General features: G+C 39.6%; 1 protein-coding gene across 3 annotated transcripts in view; it reads right to left on the reverse strand.

Moving 5' to 3' along the window:
- ENTREP2 (endosomal transmembrane epsin interactor 2) overlaps positions 1-27,293 on the reverse strand; it is a 443,554-nt gene that overhangs the window by 324,257 nt on the left and 92,004 nt on the right. Inside the window, exon 1 of one of the 3 annotated variants that reach the window (XM_058542295.1) lies at positions 15,223-15,399. The exons of the other annotated variants lie outside the window; for them this stretch is intronic. The gene's annotated coding sequence lies outside the window, so the exon portion shown is untranslated. Of the gene's footprint in view, positions 1-15,222; positions 15,400-27,293 lie in introns of those variants that run through there. 3 annotated transcript variants of the gene reach the window in all.

Raw genomic sequence — 27,293 nt, forward strand, 5'->3', positions numbered from 1 at the left:
ATATGCTTACAATTTCAGAAACCACTGTAAAGTTGACATCCCAACACCCCCATGCTCCCCCAAAAAAGAAATACAATCTATGTTCACATCTGTTAGGACTTACAAGAGAGCAGTTAGCTGATCCTTCCTTTTTTCCAGAAGACTTCATGAGACAAAAGGTCAGACGAAAATGACACTAGAAATTTCATTCGCTAAACAGGTACCAAGTGCCTGCTGCCCCCAGGGAACTGAGGAGGTCAGCATGGGGTTTACAAAGAGGAAGGACATGTCCATCCTCATGGGTTGGCCACCAAGGCTTCACAGCCACCAGACAAGGCCACTGGACATGTATCCTCACCTCTGCCCCTCACCACCTCCCCTCCCCAGCTGGCTTCTGGGCCTTGGTTGTTTTCATCAGAAGCCACAGGGCGCTTGCTTCTTGCATGGGCTGCCACCTGTCCTTCCTCGAGCCTGTCATTCTGCAGGTCCACCTTGAGCTTGGCTGCTCACAGACAGACCCCATCCTATCAGCAACAGGCCTGGAAGCCCACTCAGGTCTGGCCACCTGGGCTGCAGCATGGCCAGTCCCAGCCTCCTGTCCTGCCACCTCCCTCTGCGCCTTCACCACCAAGAGGTGCTGTGTTGCATCAGCTCCTCTTTGGGGCACGTCCCACTTCCTGCCCCTGGAGCAGAGACAGGGAGAGCAGTGAGGCTGCAGAGCTCCTTTCACCATGTGCTGTGGAGCAGGCCTCGAGGCCAAGACCCCTGGTACACGAGGGATGCAGGTTGCTTTGCTTCTTCATTTCATTTCACAGTAATGCATGTTTGCTGTGGAAAATACCAATAAGAAAAATGACCCAGGGGCCGGCCCCTGCCTGAGTGGTTCAAGTTCTGCACACTCCCCTTTGGCGGCCCAGGTTCGCGGGTTTGGATCCTGAGGGCAGACCTACTCCACTCATCAGCTATGCTGTTGGAGGCATCTGAAGTACAAAATAGAGGAAGACTGGCACAGATGTTAGCTCAGGGCTAATCTTCCTCAAGCAAAAAAAAAAAAGAGGAAGATTTCCAATGGATGTTACCTCAGGGTGAATCTTCCTCACCAAAGAAAAAGAAAGAAAGAAAAATGACCCATGTCATACCAGTCACAGACTACACTGTTAATTTCTTGATATGCACTCGTGGAGACTTCGTCCATGCATCTACATAAATACATATTGACCAAATAGAGGGTCATCCTGTACAGACTCTTCTATGAACTTTTACAAAATGTTCCTTCTGCTTATATGTCCTTCTGCTCTTTCACATCAACAAATACACTTTTACAAAATACTATTTAATGACCATGTGCGATTTCACCACGTGGGTAGAGAGCATTGTTCAGGAGTCAGCTGGCTGCTACCAGGACCGGGGAGTGTTACCGGATTTGGAGGGCTGGCAGGGAGAACACCTGCCACGAACGCTCTTGTGCACACACACCAGACCAATATGCTAACGGCACCCTCCATGAGAATATGGACTTAGCTAATCCCCTTGAAGAGGACGTTTATGTGCCCATTTATAGCACATTTTTGCATTAATGATGGGCCGTTCTCTCAAGATAAATTCCAAAACATGGAACAGCTGAGTCAAACAGGGACATTTTTAGGGCTTCAGAATCACACTGCCACTGACCCTCAAAGGCTTGCCAGGTTCCCTGAAACTCATTCAGAATAAACACTACCTGTGACAAGCCAGGTGCTGTGGCAGGGGTGGGGATGTGACCATAAATAGGTCACAGACTGGCCCGCTCTCCGAGAGCACATCCAGGCAAGGGGCAGCGTATAAGCACTCCTATTTCTCCACATCTCCACCAGCAATGAGTTTTACCATTCTTTAAATCTTTCTGATTTGATAGACAAAATATATCAATAATAACACTAACCCTAAGATCCACTATGTATTGACTGCTCACCATGGTCCAGGCATTGTATTAAAGAGTTTTGCATAAATTATTCTATTTAACCCTCACAACAACCCAAAGAGTCAGGAATTATTATGCCTATTTTATAGGTGAGAAAGCTGAGGCTTGGAAAATTAAAGCAACATGCCCCAAATCCCAGGCTGAAGACTGCCAGGGATGTGACAGGAGCCTGGGCATCTGCCCAGTCCAGGCTGCCTGAAGACCAAGAGCATCATCTTGTCATCAACTTTACCGATTTAATTACTAGTGAGGTTTTATCCAGACTCAAATCATGCTTCGTATGTTTATTGGCCATTTTTATTTGTTCTTTTTAAAACTGCTCATTCATTATCTTTTTACTGACTTTTTATTGAGGTACCAGTTATACATTTTAATAGCTAACTGGAGACATCTCCCTTCCCCTTTTCCTTTATAAACATTTCCAAACATTTCCTTGAATGCCGTTTTTCTATTTCTTGCTTGGATACTAGTCCATTTGGGGGTTTGCTGCTTCTTAAGAAAATGTGATGGTATCTTTTCATAGAAGAACATCTATTTCAATAAGATTTTCAAATATATTAGAGTTGCACAAACACTTCGTATGTTTAAAAGCTTATCTCTGCATTACATACCCATTTTGTCCAATATATTTTCTTTGTTTTTCTGCTTTTGGGGAGGAAAATTATTCTTATCAGATACATGATTCTTTATCTTATTGGTCTTTTCCAAGAACGAGCTCTTAGATTTATTCATCAATTTTACTATTTTTCTGCTTCCTAATTTTTCATCTCCAATTTTATCTTTATTCTCTCCTCCTATTTTTACTTGGATGTGGATTATTGCATTTTTTCTAGTTTATTTGAGTGGCATATTCAGTTCATTTTTTAAAATTTTTCTTGTTTAACAATAGAAGCACTGAAACTACAAATTTTCTTATGAGGACATATACATAAGTTTGATAGAGAGTATTACTGTTATTTCTTTTTTCAAATTTTCATCCAATATTTGGTGGTTATTACTTCGACGCATTTTTATACTTACACTACAAATGAAGGCTTCCTAAAACAACATTGTTTTGTGCATTTTCAAACTATATATAAACGGTACCATGTTTATTTTTTTAAGAGTCTGAAATTTAGGTTTTACTTTCCCCTTTGATTCAAAGGTGATCTGGCCTAGTGGCTGTTTTTACTTATTCATTTTTATTTGTTTGTTTGTCTTTTTTTTTTTTTTTTGAAAGATTCTCCCTGAGCTAACATCTATTCCAATCTTCCTGTTTTTTTTCCTCCCCAAAGCCCCAGTAGATGGCTGTATATCCTAGGCGTAAGTTGTTCTAGTTCTTCTATGTGAGCCACCACCACAGCATGGCAACTGACAGATGAGCAATGCGACTCCATGACCAGGAAGCAAACTTGAGCCACCGAAGCAGTGAGTGTCAAACTTGAACCACCAGGCCATCAAGGCTGGCTCTGTTTGCCTTTTTTAAAATAACAATTGGTTGTCTTATCTATCCCTTTATTAAATTCTAGCTTTATAACATGATGGTCATATATATATAATTTCTATGTTTTAGAACAAGCTGATGTTTTCCTTAAGACCTAGAATATCATCAATCTTTTAAATGGTTCACCAATACTTGAAATAAATGGGTATTTTCTGCTGGTATAATAGAATATAAGTATATAGCTACTAACTTTGTCTTTTTATATTATTAGATTATTTCATATCTTTATTCATTTTATCTCATCCATCAAAGACAGAAATGAGCAACTTTCAGACTACAACTGTGATTTTGTCAATTTCTCACTGTATTTTTAATAGTTTTTATTTTATGTATTTTGAGGTTGTATTTTTTTGTAAAGGATCAGGACAATTTTATCTCCATTGCAGAATTTACCTTTTCTTACCATAAAATGACCTTACTCATTCTCTTTGATGCCTTCTGCCTTGATTTAATGTTGCTTCTTTTCATCTGCACCTGTCTTGTGTATCTTTGCCCACTATGTTTAAACGTTCTTGGTTCCTTTGTTTTACCCTTGTCATTTTTTAAAAGCTTAGGGCTAAATTTTATTCTCTGACTACATCTATTTTAATAGCGGATTTAAGCCATTAACTGCAGGGACATTTACTATATCTAATATATTTATCTTCCTTCTTCCTCTTACAGATACGACTTTTTATTTCCCTAGATTTGCATTTGTGACATACTATTGCCCTTCCTGTTTCCCTCTCCCCCCTGCTCGCTGTAGTCTGGGTGTATCCTGGGTGCGGTCCTGACAGCTGATGCATCATTCCCTCTCCACTCAGGAGCCAAGGCACAGGGCTGTGACCCAAGCTTGACGACAGGGACCCTCTCTCTGAACTTCCATACTTGCATGTATGTTAGACTTCAACAAAAACTTCCAAAAAAGGGGGGCTGGGGAGAGAATCTGTTGCTAGGAGACAAAGAAACCAGGATTCTGGCTTTGGTTATTAGCCTTAGAGTTCAGGGAGTGGATACACACTAAAGCCTATGAAATGTTTCAGGGAATTGTAGTACCAGAGAGACACCAAGCCTGGCCAATAACAGCCTCAGATAAGCCTACACTGCCAATCGCTAGCCCCTGGGGCCATAGGATGTGGCTGTGAAAGAGCCACAGCCCCAGGGGCATCCTGCCCATCTCAGACATGGCAGAGGACGGTGGTCCAGGGAGATCTCCTTGCAGACTGGACCAAGGTGGCCTGCAAATCATGTCTAGACCCTGAGCTGGAGTAGACACACAGGCTTCACTCTCTTGGGGAGGAGGTGGGTGCACTTCATGCAGACAAGGGCATTCTGAAAGTATATACTGAGAGGAACAGGGTGTGTGGACCTTGGGCAGCTGAAAGGTGTGACCTGTTTTAAACACTTGTATCTACCCTACTGCACAATTCTTCTTCTTGTGCAGATCACATTCTGTTTCCCTCCAGGCAGCACTGACCAAGAGAAACATAATCCAAGCCTTAGCTGTAATTTAAAATTTCCTAATAGCCACATTAAAAAGAACAAAAAGAAATTAATATTTCCCCCAACCAAATACATCAAAAATATTATCATTTCAATATGTAAACAATATAGAATATTATTAATGAGATGTTGTACATTCTGTATGCCCACCAAGTCTTAGAAATCTGGGAGTGTTTTACACATACAGCACATCTCAATCTGCACCAGCTACAGTTTCACTTTTAGGGGTTCATGCCAAGGAAATAACCAGACAAGTATCCAAGAACGTAACTACGTAAAGAGCAAAAAGCAGAAACACAAACACACACCAAGAAGAGCCAGATGTCCACCCCTAACGGGATCATGAGGACACGTGGTGCACAGTATTCATCCCTCTGAGAGTGGACAGCTCCTCAGCCAGGGCAGGGAGGCCACGAGGTTCAATGGCTACAGTCAGAGGAGGGTGTGAGGGAGACAAAGGGGGCTTGGTGGAAGGAGGGGATGTGCAGAGTTAGGGGAACTTGGGGAAACAGCATAGGTCCTGGTCTCCCATCTCCCAGCAGAGGAGAGGAGCGTCCAAGAAGGGGGCCAGGGAGCAGAGCCACACCACTGGACTGGACACAACAGAGAAAACCTGGCAGGCAGGAGGAGGCACTTAATGTATGATTTCCCAAGCCACTCTAACATCCTGAGGGGTGTGAGTGGGACCAAGACAATCCTACAGCTGCAGTAGTGGGAGAGGCGTAGCCGGGCAACTTGGAAGGGAGACAAGGGCCCATGATGCCAAGGAGAGGAGAGGACCCAAAAGGCCTGACAGGGACATGTCAAACATGGCTCCTGTGAGGAGCCATGCGGAACTGAGTCAGCCAGGGAGGGCCCCCAGGCCATACCAGGCACGAGAGACCAGACAACACACTGCTCCTGCCTAGACTGAGCCTCGAACAGCAGGCAACAGGACAGCAGCAAGCAGGTGGAGAACGGATGCTGCTTGGAGGGTCCACATCACCAAAGGACACTGTGCTCCCTGCTCCTCACCCCCTGTGACATCAGACAGCCACAGTGTCCCTGCAACTCCTGCCATTCTGGAGAAGAGCCTGCAGGGGAGGGTCAGCAGTACCTCTAGGGTGCTTTTCAGACCAAAGAGTGCATACAGATCCCCTGGGGGTGCTGGTACAAAGAAGATCCTGATTCAGCATGTCTGTGGTGGGGCCCAAGATCCTGCATTTCTAACAGGCTCCCCGAGATGCAGACACTCCCAATTTACGGGCCACACTTCAAGTGATAATGGCCTAAGGGATCTGTTTGAATAAAATAGAATTAATTAATTTAAAAACATCTGTAAGGCATAAAGATTAAAAATATTAAATTATGTGCTTAACCTATCCCGACTTCCAAGCAGATGCAAGATTCATTCATAAAATAGGCGAGTTATACAAAAAATAACAAAGCCACACATTCCCTCCACATCTGAGCTTAGTGTGAATAACCACACCTACTTATAATCTAAAGAATATTCTGAACTAAATATTTATAAGGCATAAAGATTAAAAATATTAAATTATATGCATGCCTAATATACCCTGGTTGTGTACACTCGGGGAAATGAAGGCAAGGAGAAGGCAAAGAGCAGCACCTTAACCTTCCTTTATAAACCATGGAACTTAGTCCTAGACAACATTTTCCTTGTCAGGACTGCTATAGTTCTCCTCTGACTTGATGAATGAGTGGGTCCTGCCTTCTGCCCCCACTGAACTTTGCATTTTTTAAATTTATTTAATTAACAGACTTTGTTATTTAGAGCAGTTTTGGGTTCACAGCAAAAATCAAGCAAAAAGCACAGAGACTTCCCACATACTCCCTCCCCACACACACTCAGTCTCCCCCATCACCAATATCCCCCACCAGAGCGGCACATTGTTACAATGGATGAACCGACATTGATACATCATTATCACTCCAAGTTCACAGTTCACGTTAGAGTTCATTCTTGAGGTTGTATATTCTACAGATTTCAACAAACAAATACTAACATGTATCCACCATGATAGTATCATACAGAATAGTTTCACTGTTCTAAAAACCACCTATACTCCACCTTCATCTGGGTAAATACCAAGGAGCACAGTAGCTGGATTGTATGGTAAGAGACTCTAATGTCAGGTTTTGTAAGAGACAACCGAACTGTCTTCCAAAGAAGCTGTACCATTTTGCATTCCCATCAGCAGTGAATGAGGGTTTCTGTTCTTCCACGTCCTCACCAGCATTTAGTGTTAGTATTCTGGATTTTGGCCACTCTGTGGGCCAAAAATAGGTGTTTAGTGGTACCTCAAGGTTGTTTTAATTTTTAATTCCTTAATGACATATGACATTGAACATCTTTTCACATGCTTACTTGCCATCTGTATATCTTTGGTGAGGTGTCTGTTCAGGTAGTTTGCCCATTTTTTAATCAGGTTGTTCATTTTCTTATTGAGTTTTAAGAGTTCTTTGTATATTTTGGATAATGGTCCTTTATCAGACATGACTTTTGCAAATATTTTCTCCCTGTCTGTGGCTTGTCTTCTCATTTCTTGACAATGTCTTTTGCAGAGCAGAAGTTTTTAATTTTAATAAAGTCCAGTGTATCAATTCTTTCTTACATGTATTATGCCTTAGGGTTGTATTTAAAGAGTCATTGCCAAAACCAAGGTCATTTAGAATTTGTCCTTATGTTATCCACTAAAATATTACAATTTTATGTTTTATAGTTAGGTCCATGATCCATTTTTAGTTAATTTTTGTGAAGAGTTGGCATATGGATAACCAGTTGTTCCAGCACCTTTTGTTAAAAACACTATCCTTTCTCCTTTGAATTAGCTTTGCTCCATTGTCAAAGATTAGTTGACTATATTTGTGTGAGTCTATTTCTGGGCTTTCTATTCTGTTCTATTGATCTATTTGTCTATTATTTTGCCAATACCACACTGTCTTGATTACTATAGCTTTATAGTAAGTCTTGAAGTCAGGTAGCGTCAGTCTTCCAAGTTGGCTGTTCTCCTTCATGATTATATTGGCTACAATGGGTCTTTCACTTTTCCATATAACCTTCGGAGTAAGTTTGTTGATATCCACAAAATAACTTGCTGGGATTACTGATCATTCCATTTTTAAAATAACTACAAAACAAGTGATTTTATTAATTCATTGGAAATTATATATCTGGCTATATCCTAAATTTCAGCTGTTATAAAATCTACGATTCCTCCCATAAAAGCTTTCATGCTGTGATTACTTCACTGCTGTTACCTTCTTTGTGGTCCTGAAGTTCCCACAGGACACGCAAGGCATACACAGGTAGACACATGCAAACTGGGAGGGCGGCCAAGGCCCTCCCAGATGTTAAAGCCCAGAAGGAACAAACAAAATGTTTTTAAGATGTTTTTAAATGTTTTAATTTGTTACAATACAGGCTGACAGCAAGACTGTTCTTTCATGAACTAGAACAACTTGAGCTTCACACCTAGCAATAAAAATGTTTAGTTAAAATAGAAAGCTACTCTATGGCCTCCTCTATTCACAACACCCACCTGTGTGCCACAGCATGGACTTCATGTGGATTTGGGGGCCTTTTTTAAGATCTTACATGGGCAGCCAAAATTGTTCAGAAGGTGGCTCATCACCCCAGAAGAATATATCTCTAATCACACCACCGACACCACAGCTAGTTCAGGAGGCCCAGGAGCATTATGGCATGAATATTAAAATTTTGTGCCATTTAAGTGTCATATCACAAACTCTTAAAAGTGTAAACATATGCTGTAACAAACACAGACACTACCAACAGAAAATAATCATTTATATGACACATACTCCACACACACACTCACACTTTTTATTTGCTTGTCTTCTGCTAAGAAAAAGGCTTATCATGCATGAAAACAAATCTAAGTTTTTAAAGTGGTCATGCTAAAAGAAACACTCACCAAAGACGCTGCTGCATTAATTTATAAACACATCGCTTCTCAGGGCCCACCACGTCTTAACTCACACAGCTCACTTGAATAAATTCTTACTGAATGATACGAAATTAGGCAATAAAGGGTCTATTGCCTATAATATGAAAGAACGCCTTTTAAAAGAATGTATTACTATATCTAAAAATACAAAATAAGCTAAGGGCTATAGCAGGGAAGAAACCATTAAGTTATGAAGTACAATTCCTATCATTCTACTGCTCATTGGGTTTCATTGAGCATTTAGCCTTTTTAAGGCCTTAAAGGTTTAACCCTAAGCCTCACTCTGCAAGGCCCAAACCTATTTTGTTGCCAACAATTTAACACTTCTGGCTTCTGGCCTGGGATATCAGCAAAAAGACAGAGTAGGCAGCTCTAAGGGCCCGTCCCTCCACAGAAACATTGAAAAATCAAGCAAAAATGGTCAGAATCAACTTTATGAGAATTCTGGAAAACAGTAAAAGATTCACAACAACCAAGTGAACACTGAAACAAAAAAAAAAAGGTAACATAAAAATGGAAGGAAAGCTCTGTGTGTTTTTATTTGCCCCTGTTCCACCCTCCTCTCCAACTCAACAGTGCAGTGGTCTTCATGATAGCAGCCCACATTCCCAGTGCCGAGTTGTTCCCAGTGTCCATGGTTCCAGAAGGAGCAGAGCAGATCTTATTCACAAAGAAGTGTGTTGTCTGTTCTAACCTGTCTGGAGGCTGTCTGAAGGACTGGAACAAGGGGCTCACCTCTGTCTCACCTAACTTGGAACTCACTCGGGCTGGAAAATCAGCAGGCAACACTTGAAAACACTGTAAGGCAAATGAACAACTGGCAGCCACCTGGACAGAAGATTACCACTGAGGCATACAACAGAGTGCCAAAAGCCTGAAAAGAGAAGTTGAGGAGAAATATTTTTTGGGAAATTTGGGCATTCAAAAGCACCCATGTATACTGGGAAATTCAGAAAGCCATTGCATATCCAGGGCAGGATGCATGCTCATAAAAGACTGCCTTTTCACCTCTGGATGATCTCACAGGAAGTGTAGGCTAAGGTAGAGTTGTAAACAGCCTGGCTAAGTATTGAAGGAGTGCCCAACACAGAGCCATTCTGCAAAGACTAGGAGAGGGGGTTTTCTCCCTCTCTTTGTCACTCTGTCTCTCTCTCTCTTTTTTTTTTTGGCTCCTGGTGTTCAAGGAAATCTCTGTGAAAACACTAGCTGAACAATGACTGAAAGGAGATTTCAGAGACCACACATGACAAGGAATACAGACTTTGCAAAATAGTTTAGAAAAGGCACTAAACAAACAAACAGCTAGAACCTACAGCAAGCAACAACAAACCCTGAGGAGAAAGAAGAATCTGATCTCCGTAATGACTACTGTATAATATTTAAAATGTCCAGTTTTCAACAAAAAATTATGAAGCATGTAAAGAAACAAAAAAGTATAGACCTTTACACAAGAAATTAACAAAAACTGTCCCCAAGCAAACAGACATTGGACTTACTAAACAAAGACTTTAAATCAACTGTCTTAAATATGCTAAAAGACTTAAAGAAAAACACGGACAAAGTGATAAAGGAAACCTGGAGAATGACGTATTAACAAATAGAGAATAGCAATAAAGAGAAATTATAAAAAAGAACCAAACAAATTCTGAGGCTGAAAAGTATACTAACTGAAATTTAAAAATCTCACTAGAGGGTTTCAACTTGAATAGGCAGAAGAAAGAATCAGTGAACTCAAAAAGAGGACAAGAGAAACATCTACTCTGAGGAGCAGGAAGAAAAAAGGATTAAGAAAAATGAACAGAGCCTAAGAGATCTGTGAGACACCATCAAGCACACCACCATCAACTACATAATAGAAATCTCAGAAATAGAAGCAAGAAAGAAAGGGGTACAAAGAATATTTGAAAAAATAATGGCCAGAAACTTCCCAAATTTGATAAAAGATATGAATCTACACACTCAAGAAGCTCAGCAAACTCCAAGAAGGATAAACACAAGGAGATTCACACCAAGATAACTTATAATCAAACTGTCAAAAGCCACGGACAGAGAGAATCTTGAAAGCAGCAAGAGAGAAGTGACTCATCATATACTAGTGACCCTCAAAAAAATTAACAGTTGGGGCCGGCCCGGTGGCGCAAGCGGTTAAATGCGCGCGCTCCGCTGCGGCGGCCCGGGGTTCGCTGGTTCGGATCCCGGGCGCGCACCGACGCACTGCTTGGTAAGTCATGCTGTGGCGGCGTCCCATATAAAGTGGAGGAAGATGGGCACCGATGTTAGCCCAGGGCCGTCTTCCTCAGCAAAAAAAAAAGAGGAGGATTGGCGGATGTTAGCTCAGGGCTGATCTCCTCACAAAAAAAAAAAAAAAAAATTAACAGTTGATTTCTCATCAAAAACCATGGAGGCCAGAAGGCACTGGGATGACATTTTTTAAGTGCTGAAAGAAAAATAAAAGCTGTCAATCAGGAATTGTATATCCTATAAAACTATCCTTCAAAAATGAAGGATAAATTAAGAACCACATACGGCCGGCCCCGTGGCTTAGCGGTTAAGCATGCATGCTCCGCTGCTGGCGGCCGGGGTTCGGATCCCGGGCGCACACCGACGCACCGCTTCTCTGGCCGTGCTGAGGCCGTGTCCCACATACAGCAACTAGAAGGATGTGCAGCTATGACACACAACTATCTACTGGGGCTTTGGGGGGAAAATTAATTAAAAAAAAAAAAAGAACCACATAGTGCTCCAATTATTTGAAATACTCAGAGTAGGTAAACAGGGACAGACAGCAGACTGGTGGTTTCCATTGGCCAGGGATGGGGGAATGGGGAGAAACTGCTAAATGGATATGGAGTTTCCTTTCAGGGTGATGAAAATGTTCGGGAACTAAATAGCAGTGGTGGTTACACAATAATGTGAATGCACTAAATGCCAATGAATTGTTCACTGTAAAATGGTTAATTTTATGTTAAGCAAATTTCACTTCAATAAAATAAAAATTGAAAATGACAAAAAATTCTGGCTTCTGACAAACTGGCAGAAGTGTTGAATCACCAGTTGCAGCAGAGGCAGCACCGACTGCCCTCTGCTTACTCGCCTCCGTAGCTACCCGCCTGGCCCCATAGGCATCTGAGAGGGGGTCCCTGGTTTAAGATAATACGCTCACTGGGTGTTTACAGAAATACCAAAAAGCAACACAATATAGATTACACCTTACAGAGCTAAGAACTGTCAAGGATAATTAGTGAATTGCTATTATGAGACCTTACCCTTGTGTGAGGAGACATCATGGGGGCAGAACCTTAACTGGCAGTCAGCAACACAATAGAAGTCCACATACAAGGGCTGCCTGACATTTCATTGTTTCTTTGGTTTTGTGTGTGGATATTTCACAGGGATACAAAAGAAGTTAAAAAATAGTTTAACCAATTTTATTCTATAAAGTTATATAAGTGCTGCCCAGTGCCAATTATTGGTATCAATACTGATCCAGTTAATGAGGCATTAGTATTTTACATAGAGAACCTTGCATCTGTCTGGATATCCCATGTGCAGCCTAAATGGTAGCTCTCCATCAGTGTCTGCAGTTCTGTGAAAAAGAACTTATGTCATCACTCCATGTGGACCTGCCATTGCCTGATACAGCCTGCAAAGCCAGGAACATGTGCACATTCTGGGACTCTTCACTCAGCTGCACAATCAGAGGCCATGATGGCATAGTTCTCCCAACTACACCATGCCAAAAGGGTAGACAGCTGATGATTTAGACACATCCTGGGTTTTTCCTCCAAAGATCATCATAACAAATGTTAAAGCATATTGTACTCAACAAAATATTTTAATTCTCTTGAAATTATGACATCACTTCCTCTAAATAGCTCTACAGTACTTAAAAATTCAAAGATTCCATTGAGTTCAAGTTTAACCATGGAAAATGAGTACAGTCAAGTGTTGTCCATCCTGCCTCCTCAGTGAACATGTCTGGGTCTGTTGAGTCTGAGTACCCGCACTTTCTGAAACAAATCATCAACTATTTTGCTCCCTAAAATTTTAAGTTCCAATTCTGCGAACCCTAAGATCCCCCAGAAGGAAGACCCAAAAGGCCTTCCAGAGCCCTTTAAATCCAAGTAGTCTTTGATTTGAAGGAAGAGCAAAGTAAATTCAAAAAGTTTCCCACACCAGCTGTCTGACTGCACTAAATACATTTCCATATTTTCCTTCTACTTTTCTTGAGTATTCCCAAATTGCTGGGAAAAGTTAAAAGAAAATATAGAGATTTGTTTATTTAGTGTCGATACCTAGCATGGAGTATCAATGCAATCTTGACATTTTTGACTTAGGTCAACGACTAGAAAACTAGTTTCTAATCTTGGTCATGTCTTGTCTCACATCATGCAATAAAGCTAAGCTAGAGAGTCTACAACAAAATTCTTCTGATGGACACTAAACATATCAATCTCCTCTTTCAACTCTAAAAACAGTTGTTTAAATTATCTAGCCCTTTTCTTGCACTAACTTCATCATAGAATCGAAAACTCAGGATTTCAAACTTAACGTTTTTACAATCAAGTAGCAAGCCCAACCTGTTAAAGCACCCTAGCCATCTGGTACAATACTTTACTTCCACTACTGGTTTGAATTTTCTATAGTTTGTGAATTTTTGGATGGGCATGGGAAGCTAAAATTCTCAGGCAGGAAAAAGCATCTCAAGAAAGCTACATCAGACCCACAGTTATTGCATGTAACTTAATTTCTCAAACTGTTTATTTTATCACCTGTAAAATGGGGGAAATAATGCTCAGATTGCAAAGTTGTTGTGAGGACTAAGAGTCATATGAGTAAAACATCAGCAAATGTTAAGAATGCACTGATTACTTACTACCTGTCAGTATTTAGATTTATTATTAGGTTCGCACCAGTGTAGTGGGAACATCTTGGTCTAACATATTTTGGTTCTAGTTATTATTCTACAATTTCCACATGCTAGATAGCAACTCACAATCACCATCTACATAAAAGGAGAGGAGAAGTGTGTTCTAGATCAGGTTGTCAAAGTGTGTTCTCTGGAACTCTAAGGACCAAGAGAGATACTTTAAAGGTCCTGGGGAGTAGGGAGGAAGGATGCTGAAATTCTATGATCTAACTTTAAGTTATGACTTCAAGTGTTGAAAATATTAATATAGGGTTAGAACTTCCTGATGGGAAATAAAAGGCAATGATAATTTTTAACATGCTGTCAAACATACTACACACTGTTAAAATAATATTTTTAGTTTATGTAGAATTAAGTTATTTTAAATGACAAAAAGTTCAATTAAAGTCAAAATTAATGAACCTACTAATAATTCAACAACAGTGTTTCCCCTGCTTCCCTGAAAACTCATGTCAACTTACAAAGAGAACCTCGCAGATCCTGACGCGAGCAGCACACTTAATGCTGACTATATAAAAGCGTTCCCAGGAAAGACAAGGAATAAGAAAGAGAAACGGTAAGAAAGAGTCACAGGGATTAGAAAGAAAGAGACATTACCATTATTTACTGAGAGAGAAAGATTATCTAAATATAAAATTCAAAAATTATACAAACTACAAGGCCTAATAAGAGTTCAGCAAGATTATAGGAAAAACACTTACAAAAATGTATATCTTTCCTATATTTCAATAATATCAACAAAAAACAATTTTTAGAACTAGAACTAAATACAACCAGGTACCTAGAAATAAAACGAAAACAAATACATAAGAACCCTATAGATATATAACTGTACCAGAATATATTAAAAATGTATTCTTGAATAAATATCTATGGATGGAAACGTTTAATACTAAAATTATGTGGAGAAGTCAAGATGGCGGCGTAAGCAGACTCTGAACTCACCTCCTCCCGTGGACACAGCCAATTTACAACTACTCGTGGAAAAATTACCCCTGAGACAGAAATGAAAACTGGATGAGAGGAACTCCTGCAAAAAATGACAATACTAACTGAGGTGGAAGAGGCAGAACCTCCCTTCTGGAGAGGAAAAACGGCGCCTTCACAAGCCGCAGCACCTCACGGCTGCCCGGGAGCAACCCACAGGTACACAGCCCACCCTGGAGGAGCGGACCCTGAGCCGGGGAGCACACCCAATGTGGGCATTTTGTAGACCCAGCACAATCGAGACAAGTGGGATAATATCTGACTTTGCCTGCTACTAAAACATTGGGGAATACCCCCAGAAAAGCTGGTTCACAAAGAAATTAAAACCAGCTCTTACAGGGCCCACGCACAAACTCACCCGTTTCAGAAAGCAACCTAAAATCACCAGAAAGAAAGGTGAACAGGGCTTTGGTGAAAAGAGACTCACCTGATAGGCTCTGAGTGCATCACAGTGAGAGGTGAGACCTCTCCAGGGACTGGGACATTGGCAGCGGCAATTGTTGTGGCCTGGTGTGGGCGTGCTGACACAGACAGCATTGGAGTTCTCCCTCAGTCCTGCTAGCCCAGGGTCTGCCTCACCACTAGAGCACAGATTTAATCCAGCTCAGCCAGGGTGGGCAGCCCAGCCTAGGCACGGGCCCCACCCAACAACAAGCCCTCAGGCAACTTGTGGGCCTGCATAGATTGGTGACTGGATTCTTTGCAGCCTGGCAACTGGGCCCACCTCAGTGGGGCAGGGCATGCACAAGGAGTGGGTGCAGAGAGTGGGGCCATGGTGGAGTGTGTGGGGCTCCCGCCGTGGAGAGACTGGGTCCACTTCAGGAGGTCAGGGCGCACACACAGTGCAGGACTGTGTTGACTGTGTGTGTGGACCTGTGGCCGGCAGGGTTGATCAGCTGCAGAAGATTTGTGCTTCTCAAAGACCCACATGGGGGTTTGCCTCACGTTCCAAAGCCTGAAACAATTGGGTGCTCCGGTGCCTGAGGCCAGCCCCACCCAGCTGCAATCCTCAGAGAGCTGACAAGAGACCTAAAGGCTGGAAGGCTTATAGCATTTGTAAGCCCCTAAGCCTAACAACCTGCTATGCTGGGGGCCTGCTCACTTAAAACAAATACTGAAACACAAATGTGGTATTAGAAATTGCAGCCAACTGTGCTGGGGCTCCCCACACCTGATAAAGAGACTGAAGGGCCCACAACAACTACAAGCAGCTGAGCATTACAACAGCTGGCCAGGAGCATAACTCAGCCTCCATGGGCACGTACAGGGAGAGCAAACAGGCCACAACAGAAGGACACACGTAGCCCACAGAGGGGTCACCCCTGGAACATTGAGAACAGAGGGAAGCACACTGTAGGCCTCCTAAGGCATCACTTATATAAGGTCACCTATCCAAGAACAGAAGATGTAGCTGAAGTACCTAATATGTAGACACAAGCACAGGGAAAGAGGCAAAATGAGGAGGCAAAGGAGTACATTCCGAGTAAGGGAACAGGACAAAACCCCAGAAAAGGACGTAAGTGAAACAGAAATGAGCAACCTACCCGACAGAGAGTTTAACCAAAGAGTGTTAAGGATGCTCACTGATCTGGGGAGAAGAATAGATGAACTCAGTGAGAATGTCAACAAAGAAATGGAAGATATAAAAAAGAACCAATCAGAAATGAAGAATACAATACTGGAAACGAGAGGGATTCAAAGGCAGAGTAGAGGATACAGAAGAACGGATCTGTGAGCTGGACGAAAGACCAGAAGAAATTACCCAAGCTGAACAGATAAAAGAGAAAAGAATTAAAAAGAGTGAGGACAGTCTAAGGGATCTCTGGGACAACAGCAAGCACACTAACATCCGTGTTATAGGTGTCCCGGAAGGAGAAGAGTGAGACAAAGAAGCAGAGACTCTATTTCAAGATATAATAGATGAAAACTTCCCTAAGCTAAGGAAGGAAACAGAAATCCAGGTACAGGAAACACAGAGAGCCCCAAACAAGAGAAACCCAAAGAGGCCCACACCAAAACACATCATAATCAAAATGTCCAGAATTAAAGATAAAGAGAGAATCCTAAAAGCCGCAAGAGAAAGACAAGTTATATACAAAGGAAACCCCATAAGGCTATCAGCTGACTTCTCAGCAGAAACTTTACAGGCTAGAAGAGAGTGGCACGATATATTTAAAGGGCTAAAAGGAAAAAACTTACAGCCAAGAATACTCTACCCAGCAAGGTTATCATTCAAAATGGAAGGAGAGATCAAAACTTTCCCAGACAAGCAAAAATCAAAGGAGTTTGTCACCAAGAAACCACTGCTACAAGAAATGTTAAAAGGACTGATTTAAGGGGAAAAAAGAAGACCACAAGTAGGATAAATTATCTTTCCATGAGAAGAGGGTATTGGATACAAATGCACAAAAAAGAGGTTAGATATGATACCAAAAACATAAAATGAGGGAGGAGGGGAGTTAAAGAGGAGAGCTTTCAGACAGCGGTCAAACTAAAGAGACAATCAATTCTGTATAGAAGGAGAAAGGAACAGAGAAGTACTACTAAGACAATGTGGGAAAAAAAAGTTAAAAAATGGCAGTAAGTATATACTTATCAATAGCTACTTTAAACGTCAATGAACTAAATGCTCCAATTAAGAGGCAGAGGGTGGCTGACTGGATAAAACAACAAGACCCATATATATGCTGCATACAAGAGACACACTTCAGACCTAAAGACACTCACAAACTGAAAGTGAAGGAATGGAAAAAGATACTCCACGCAAATGGCAATGAAAAGAAAGCTGGGGTAGCAGTACTCGTATCAGACAAAATAGACTTTAAAACAAAAACTAGAAAAAGGGACAAAGAAGAGCATTATATAATAATCAAGGAAACAATCCAACAAGAGGACATAACACTTGTAAATATCTATGCACCCAATGTAGGTGCACCTAAATATATAGGGCAATTATTAACAGACATAAAAAGAGAAATAGACAGTAACACAATAATAGTAGAGGACTTTAACAGTCCACTTACACCAACAGATAGATCATCCAAACAGAAGATCAATAAGGAAACATTGGCCTTAAATGACACACTAGAACAGATGGACCTAGTAGATATATACAGAGCATTCCATCCAAAAACCAAAGAATACACGTTCTTTTCAAATGCACATGGAACATTCTCCAGGATTGATCACATGTTAAGCCACAAAACAAGTCTCCATAAATTTAAGATTGAAATAATACCAAACATCTTTTCTGACCACAACGGTATGAAACTAGAAATCAATTAGAGGAAGAAAATCAGAAAAGCCACAAATACGTGGAGATTAAACAAAATGCTACTGAACAACGATTGGGTCAATGAAGAAATCAAAGGAGAAATCAAAAAATACCTGGAGACAAATGAAAATGAAAATACGACATGCCAGAATTTATGGGATACAGCAAAAGCAGTTCTAAGAGGGAAGTTTATAGCAATACAGGCCTATCTCAACAAACAAGAAAAATCTAAAATAAACAATCTAACAATGCACCTAAGGGACTGGAAAAAGAAGAACAAACAAAGCCCAAAATCAGTAGAAGAAGGGAAATAATAAAAATCAGAGCAGAAATAAATGAAATAGAGACTAAAAACACAATAGAAAAAATTAATAAAACCAAGAGCTGGTTCTTTGAAAAGATAAAATTGACAAACCTTTAGCTAGACTCATCAAAAAAAAAAGAGAGAAGGCACAAATAAATAAAATCAGAAATGAAAGAGGAGAAATTACAACAGACACCACAGAAATACCAAAGATTATAAGAGAATACTATGAAAAGCTATATGCCAACCAATTCAACAATCTGGAAGAAATGGATAAATTCTTAGAATCATACAACCTCCAAAACTGGATCAAGAAGTAGAGAATTTGAATAGACCAATCACCAGTAAAGAGATTGAAAAAGTAATCAAAAACCTCCCCTAAAAATAAAAGTCCAGGACCAGACGGCTTCCCTGGTGAATTCTACCAACATTCAAAGAAGACTTAATACCTACACCTCTCAAACTCTTCCAAAAAATTGAGGAGGTGGGAAAGCTCCCTAACTCATCTACAAAGCCGACACTACCCTGATACCAAAACCAGACAAGGACAACACAAAAAAAGAAAATTACAGGCCAATATCACTGATGAACATCGATGCAAAAATACTCAACAAAATACTAGCAAATCGCATACAACAATACGCTAAAAAGATTATACACCATGATCAAGTGGGATTTATTCCAGGTATGCAGGGATGGTTCAACATTCGCAAATAAATCAACGTGATACACCACATTAATAAAATGAAGAATAAAAATTACATGATCATCTCAACAGATGTAGAGAAAGCATTTGACAAGATACAGCATCCATTTATGATAACAACTCTGAATAAAATGGGTATAGAAGGAAAGTACCTCAACATAATAAAGGCCATATATGGCAAACCCACAGCTAATATCATCCTCAATGGTGAAAAACTGAAAGCTATCCCTCTAAGAACAGGGACCAGACAAGGATGCCCACTCTCACCGCTCCTATTTGACATACTACTGGAAGTCCTAGCCAGAGCAATCAGGCAAGAAAAAGAAATAAAAGGGATCCAAATTGGAAAGGAAGAAGTGAAACTCTCACTATTTGCAGGTGACATGATTTTATATACAGAAAACCCTAAAGAATCCACCAAAAAACTTTTAGAAGTAATAAACGAATACGGTAAAGTTGCAGGATACAAAATCAACATACAAAAATCAGTTGCATTTCTATACACTAACAACAAAGTAGCAGAAAGAGAAATTAAGAATACAATCCCATTTACAATTGCAACAAAAAGAATAAAATACCGAGGAATAAACTTAACCAAAGAGGTGAAAGAGCTGTATACCGAAAACTATTGCTGAAAGAAATTGAAGAAGACACAAAGAAATGGAAAGATATTCCGTGCTCTTGGATTGGAAGAATTAGCATAGTTAAGATGGCCATACTTCCTAAAGCAATCTATAGATTCAATGCAATCCCTATCAAAGTTCCAACAACATTTTTCACAGAAATAGAACAAAGAATCCTAAAATTTATATGGAACAACAAAAGACCCCAAATAGCTAAAGGAATCCTGAGAAAAAAGAACAAAGCTGGAGGTATCACACTCCCTGATTTCAAAATATACTACAAAGCTATAGTAACCAAAACAGCATGGTACTGGCACAAAAACAGACACACAGATCAATGGAATAAAATCGAAAGCCCAGAAATAAACCTACACATTTGCAGTCAGCTGATCTTTGACAAAGGAGCCAAGAACACTCAATGGAGAAAAGAATGTCTCTTCAACAAATGGTGTTGGGAAAGCTGGATAGCCACGTGCAAAAAAATGAAAGTAGACCCTTACCTTACACCATACACAAAAATTAACTCAAAATGGATTAAAGACTTGAATGTAAGACCTGAAACTATGAAACTTCTAGAAGAAAACATAGGCAGTATGCTCTTTGACATCGGTCTTAGCAACATATTTTCAAGCACCATGTCTGACCCGGCAAGAGAAACAATAGAAAAAATAAACAAATGGGACTACATTAAACTAAAAAGCTTCTGCACACCAAAGGAAACCATCAACAAAACGAAAAGACAACCTAACAATTGGGAGAAGATATTTGCAAACCATACATCTGATAAGGGCTTAATCTCCAAAATATATAAAGAACTCATGCATCTCAACAACAAAAAAACTAACAACCCAATTAAAAAATGGGCAGAAGACCCGAACAGACATTTCTCCAAAGATATACAGATGGCCAACAGACACATGAAAAGATGTTCAAAATCATTAACTATCAGGGAAATGCAAATGAAAACTACAATGAGATATCACCTCACGCCCGTCAGAATGGCTATAATTAACAAGACAGGAAACAACATGTGTTGGAGAGGATGTGGAGAGGAGGGAACTCTCATACACTGCTGGTGGGAGTGCAAACTGGTGCAGCCACTATGAAAAACAGTATGGAGATTCCTCAAAAAGTTAAGGATAGAACTACCATATGATCCAGCTAGTCCACTCCTGGGTATTTTTCCAAAGAACTTGAAAACACCAATGCCTAAAGATACATGCACCCCTATGTTCATTGCAGCATTATTCACAATAGCCAAGACTTAAAAGCAACTTAAGTGCTCATCAAGGGACGAATGGATAAAGAAGATGTGGTATATATACACAACGGAATACTACTTAGCCATAAGAAACGATGAAATCCAGCCATTTGTGACAATGTGGATGGACATTGAGAGTATTAGGCAAAGTGAAATAAGTCAGAGGGAGAAGGTGAAATACTGTATGATTTCCCTCATTAAGTAGTAGATAATAACAACAACAAACAAACACATAGAGACAGAGATTGGATTGATGGTTACCAGAGGGGAAGGGGGGAGGGTGGGGGGCGAATGGGATAATTCGGCACATGTGTGTGGGGACGGGTTGTAATTAGTATTTGGGTGGCGAACATGATGTAATCTATGCAGAAATAGAAGTATAATGATGTACACCTGAAATTTATACAGTGTTATAAACCAACGTTACTGCAATAAACAAAAAATTTTAAAAAATAATAATAAAATAAAATAAAATTATGTCAGTTCTTCTCTAATATATCTATAAATAAAATACACATACAAACAAAATCCTAACAGCTTCTCACAGAACTTGACACACTGATTAAAAAGTTCATATGGAAGAGAAAAGATTTAAGTAGAGATTATTTTAATTAAAGAAATATAAAAAAATTGCCCTAAGAAAAACCTAGACTTACTATAAAGCTATAATAACTAAACCAAATAAATAAATAAAACCAAAAAACAGGCCTATAAATACAGTCCAAGAATCCTGGGACAACTGGCCATTAATAAAAAATAAATAAATAAATAATCTAGGGCCTGGCCCTGTGGCATAGTGGTTAAGTTCATACGCTCTTCTTCGGCAGCCCGGGGTTTGCAGGTTTGGATCCTGGGTGCGGACATAACGCACCGCTTATCAAGCCATGCTGTGGCAGGCATCCCATATATAAAGTAGAGGAAAACGGGCAGAGATGTTAGCCCAGGGCTGACCTTCATCAGCAAAAAGAGGAGGATTGGCAACAGATGTTAGCTCAGGGCTAATCTTCCTCACCAAAAAAAAAAAAAAAAATCTACCTCATACCACAGGGAAAAGTAAACACATAGATTACAGATGAACATGAAAAATTTTTTAACTTTTAGAAGAAGTCAGGAGAATTTCTTTATAATATGAGAGTATGGAAATATTTCTTAAATAAGACAAAAATCATTAAGAAAATATTTATAGATTTAACTATATTAAAATTTAAAACTTTCAGCAAGTGACAGTCAAGGGTCTACGAGAAGATATTTGTAATATGTCATTTAAAATGCATCTACAATATATAGAGACTCTATAAATTGATTAAAAAAAAAGGCAAAAATCCCAATAGGCAAATTAACAAGGGATATGAACAGGTAATTTAATGAAGAAGAAATCCCAATGGCAAATAACATGAAAATACTCTCAAACTCATTAAATTCGAGAAGTACAAGCCAACACAATGATAAATACCCTGAAGCAGATTTACTGTGAAGCTAATGAAATGTAAGCTTCAAGACCCTCTCACTTATGTGGGACCCTCAAAAGGCCCTGGTTTCCCACAGTGTTCAGATAGTCATATGATTTTGCGGAATTTGTAAAATTAAGTGTTCCTGGGCTTTTGAGAATCTAATGAAGAGGAAATTAAATTGGTTTGGGATATATCGATGTGATTCGCAGTCACTTTGCTATAATTAGATTGTTGCTACCCTTCCCCAAGAGGATTAGCATACCGAGATACTTCTGTGCCCACTGTGCCAGCTCACCAGATGTAGTGCAATGCAGGTGCAGGACCAGAGGTCAAACCACTATAAAGCAGGTCACACAGCACCTACCACTAGAAGGACAAGAAAGCGTTTTAAGATTAGTCCTGGACAAGAAAACTTGAAATGACCTGAAATTTTACCATGCATACATGAAAGAAATTTCATGTAAATTTCTAAACTTTACAGTAATATTTAATTAAACTTTTTAGATTATTAGAAAAAAAAAAAAACTTTTAGGAGTGATGTCAATGAAAATACCAAATTAAGGAGATGCAAAATTCTGCCCCTCAATAAAAGCAATGAAAAAACTGCAAAAACTGTCATAATCAACTTTTTAGGAACTCTGAGAATTATCAAAGGCTTGTAGCAACACAGGGAATGTTTATTCAAGAAAAACGGCTGAATCTCAGTAAGAAAAGTAAGCTCTGTGGAGTTTTTTTTTCACTCCAGTCCCATTCCCCACTCCCCAGCCTTGTAAATAACAGCCCACAATCATAGTATCAGAGGGAGCAGAATGGACCTCTTCTACAAAGAAATGCCATTATTTCTTATGACCTGTCTGTGGCTCCCTGGAAGACCAGAAAAAAGGCTTAGTTTTATTTCATCCGACTAGGAACTCTCCCAGGACTAAAGCTACCACCCAGGAATGTTTGTTGAAAACATTTCCAGGTGAATTTTTTATTCTCTACTGCCTGGGATATATATAACAGGCTGGACAAACAATACACTAACTGGAAAGCTTAGAACAAAAGGCTGGGTAATGAGGTGCCCATAAAAGCTTTGAAAAGTTCCAAAATATTCCTGGGAATCTAGAAGTCCACACACATGCATAGAGCTGTGTGCATGCTCAAGAAACACCTGAGAAGACACTAGCTTTCATTTCTGGCTAACCTTGAGGCTCTACACGAGAAGGATAAGTCAGAGCTGTCAATCGCCTGGCTGATTATTGAAGGCATGCTCCACCATGCACACAGAGCCCCTTGGCAAAGACTGGGAGACTTTTTGGTTCCAGGCATTTAAAGAAACTTCTATCTAATCATTAGCAGACCACTAAGCTAATAGAACAGACTTCAGTGGCCACACACAACAAAGAATAAAGACTTCACAAAATTAGTTCAGAAAAGTTACAAAACAAAGAACTACAGGTAGCAACAAAAACAAATCCTGGTGGGAGGGGATAACATGATTTTCAGAATTAGGACATAGTAATATGCAAAATGCCCACTTTTCAATGAAAAAATATAAGGCATGCAAAGAAACAAGAAAGTATGGCCCAACACAGGAAAAGAGGTGCTTAACATATAGATAATGGGGGTCTCAGAAGCACAGGAGAGAGATAATGGGCACAAAGAATATTTGAAGAAATAATGGCCAAAAACATTCCAAATTTGATGAAAAGCATAAATCTGCATATCCAAGAAGCTCAAGTAGAATAAACTCAAATGGGTCCTCACCTAGACACAGCATAATCAAACTGGCAAAAGCCAAAGAGAGATAAATCCATCAAGAATATATAAGAATTATAAATATACATATACCTAACAACAGAGCCTAAAAATATATGAAGCAAATACTAACAGAATTGAAGGAAGAAATAGACGATTCAACAATGATAGTTGGAGACTTCAATATCTCAGTATCTCTATTGTTCTATCAATAATTGATAGAACAACTAGATAGAATATGAGCAAGTAAAAAGAATATTTGAACAGCACTATAAACCAACTTAACTTAGACGTTTATACAACACCCAACCCAATAACAGCAGAATACACATTCTTCTCAAGTGCACATGGAACATTCTCCAGGATAGAACATATGTTGAAGCATAAAACAAGTCTCCATAAATTTTAGACGATTCAAATCATGCAAAGTATGTTCTCTGACCACAATAAATTTAGAAAAAAATAACAGAAGGAAATTTGGAAAACTCCCAAATATATGCAAATTAAACAACACACTCCTAAGTAACCAATGGGTAAAAGAAATTACAAGGTAAATTAGAAAACACTTTGACATAAATGAAAAAGTAAACACAATATACCAAAACAATCCTTCATACCACAGTTTAATCTTTCTGAATGAAAACAATGCTCAGACAAAAATTTATACCGTAAACTCTTACACTACAAAAGAAAAAATAAGTCAATAATCTAACCTTCCACCATAAGAAACTAGACAAAAAAGAGTAAACTAAACCTAAATCAAACCAAAGGATTGATTTGGTTGGCACCTTGATCTTGGACTTCTCAACCTCCATAACTGTGAGAAATAGATGTTTGTTGTTTAAGTCACCCAGTCTATGGTATTTGTTATAGCAGCCCAAACTGACTAAGACAGTCACGAATCAAAAAACTTCCAACAAGAAAAGCCCAGGACCAGATGGCTTCACTAGCGAATTCTACAAAATCTTTAAAGAAAAAATTAACAATAGTCTTTCTCAAACTCTTCCAAAAATAGTAGAGGAGGGAACACTTCTAATTCATTCTATGAGGCCAGTATAACCCTGATACCTAAGCCAGACAAAGATATCAGAAGAAAACTTCAGATCAATATCCCTTGTGAATAGATGTAAAATCCTCAACAAAATATTAGCAAATTGAATCCAATAGTATATGAAAGGGTTATTCACCATAACTAAGTGGGATTTATCTTAGAAATATAAGGTTGGTCTAACATATGAAAATCAATCAGTATAATACACTATATTAATAAAGCACAAAACCTACACGATCAATAGATGCAGAAAAAACATTTGAAAAATTTCAACAACCTTTCAAGATAAAAACACTCAACAAACTAGAAAAAGAAAGGAAATTCCTCAAACTGATAAAGGATCTATGAAACACCAACACATAATGATACTGGCTCAAGACAAGGTGACATAAGGAAAGCCATATTGTAGAAAAGAAACAATATTGTAACTTTGACCTCTGACTAACTCTGGACTTCATGGCCCCTCCCAGCTGCTATAAGTTGATAACTTTGTTCTTTTGAGTTCCTTAGGAATGTGATAACCCTTTGGGCAGAGAGTCTATGCTGATAGCCATCATCAATGACAACTGAAAGACCAGGGTAGAGGGTGTTGCTCTAGTCTCTGTATCAAGTAAAACAAAAGACTGTTAGGAACTAAGACCAGATGGATGCCCGCACCCTGAGAATAGATGTCTGCCTCCACCTGGAGATCAGATGGATGCCCCTACCCTGAGACCAGATGCCTCCCCAACCTGGAGACCAGCCTTCTATATAACTGGCCTGTAGTCTTTGTTCTGTGAGATGGTTCTTTCGGACATTAGTCAGCCATCTTCCCCCTTGCTAGCAAGATGTAATAAACTGCCCTTTCTCTGCCACCATCTTGCCTCTTGACAACTGGCTTTTGTCTCACGGAGAGCAGATCGTGCCCTTTGTAAAGTAACAATATCATACTTAAGGATAAAAGACTGAATGCTTCCCCCTAAAATCGGGAAAAAGACAAAGATGTCCACCCTCACCACTTCTATTCAATATTGTACTGCAGGTTCTAGCCAGAGTAAAGGAAGTTCCAGGCAAGAAAATTATATAAAATGCATCCAGTTTGGAAAAGAAGAAGTAAAACTATCTCTGTTGTCATATGACATGAGCTTATATGTAGAAAACCCTAAAGAATCTACACACACATACAACAAAAATCTATTAAAGCTAATAAACAAGTTCAGCAAGGTTACAGAACACAAGTTCAATAAACAGGGCCAGCCCAGTGGCTTAGCAGTTAAGTGCGCTCGCTCCGCTACTGGCGGCCCGGGTTCGGATCCCAGGCGCGCACTGATGCACTGCTTCTCCGGCCATGCTGAGGCCGCATCCCACATACAGCAAGTAGAAGGATGTGCAACTATGACGTACAACTATCTACTGGGGGGCTTTGGGGAAAAAAAGGAGGAGGATTGGCAATAGATGTTAGCTCAGAGCCGGTCTTCCTCAGCAAAAAAAAAAAGAGGAGGATTAGCACGGATGTTAGCTCAGGGCTGATCTCCCTCACAAAAAAAAGTTCAATAAACAAAAGTCAGTTGTATTTCTACACATTAATGACGAACAATTTGAAAATGAAATTAAGAAAATTCCATTAACAATAGTAGCAAAAAATAAAATATTCAGGATAAATTTAATGAAGGAAATTCAAGACTTGTACACTGAAAACTATAAAATATTATTGAAAGAAATTCAAGAAGACTTAAATAAATAGAAACATAGCCCATGTTCATGCACAGATTCAATGCAATCTGTATCAAAATCCCAGCTAGATATTTTGCAAAAATTGACAAACTAATCTTACGATTCATATGAAAATGCTAGGGACCCAGACTAGCCAAAACAATCTTGAAAAAGAACTATAGAGTTGGAAGACTCACACTTTCTGACTTCAAAGCTTACTACAATGCTACAGTAATCAAGATAGTGTGGTACTGGCATAAGGATAGCTAAATAGATCAATGGAATAGAACTGAGAGTACAGAAATAAACCCATAGATCTATGGCTAGTTGATTTTCAACAAGGGTGCCAAGACCATTCAATGGAGAAAGAATAATATTTTCAAAAAATGGTGCTAG

Source organism: Diceros bicornis, chromosome 5 (genome assembly GCF_020826845.1).
Source record: "Diceros bicornis minor isolate mBicDic1 chromosome 5, mDicBic1.mat.cur, whole genome shotgun sequence".
In the NCBI taxonomy this organism is placed as follows: Eukaryota; Metazoa; Chordata; class Mammalia; order Perissodactyla; family Rhinocerotidae; genus Diceros; species Diceros bicornis.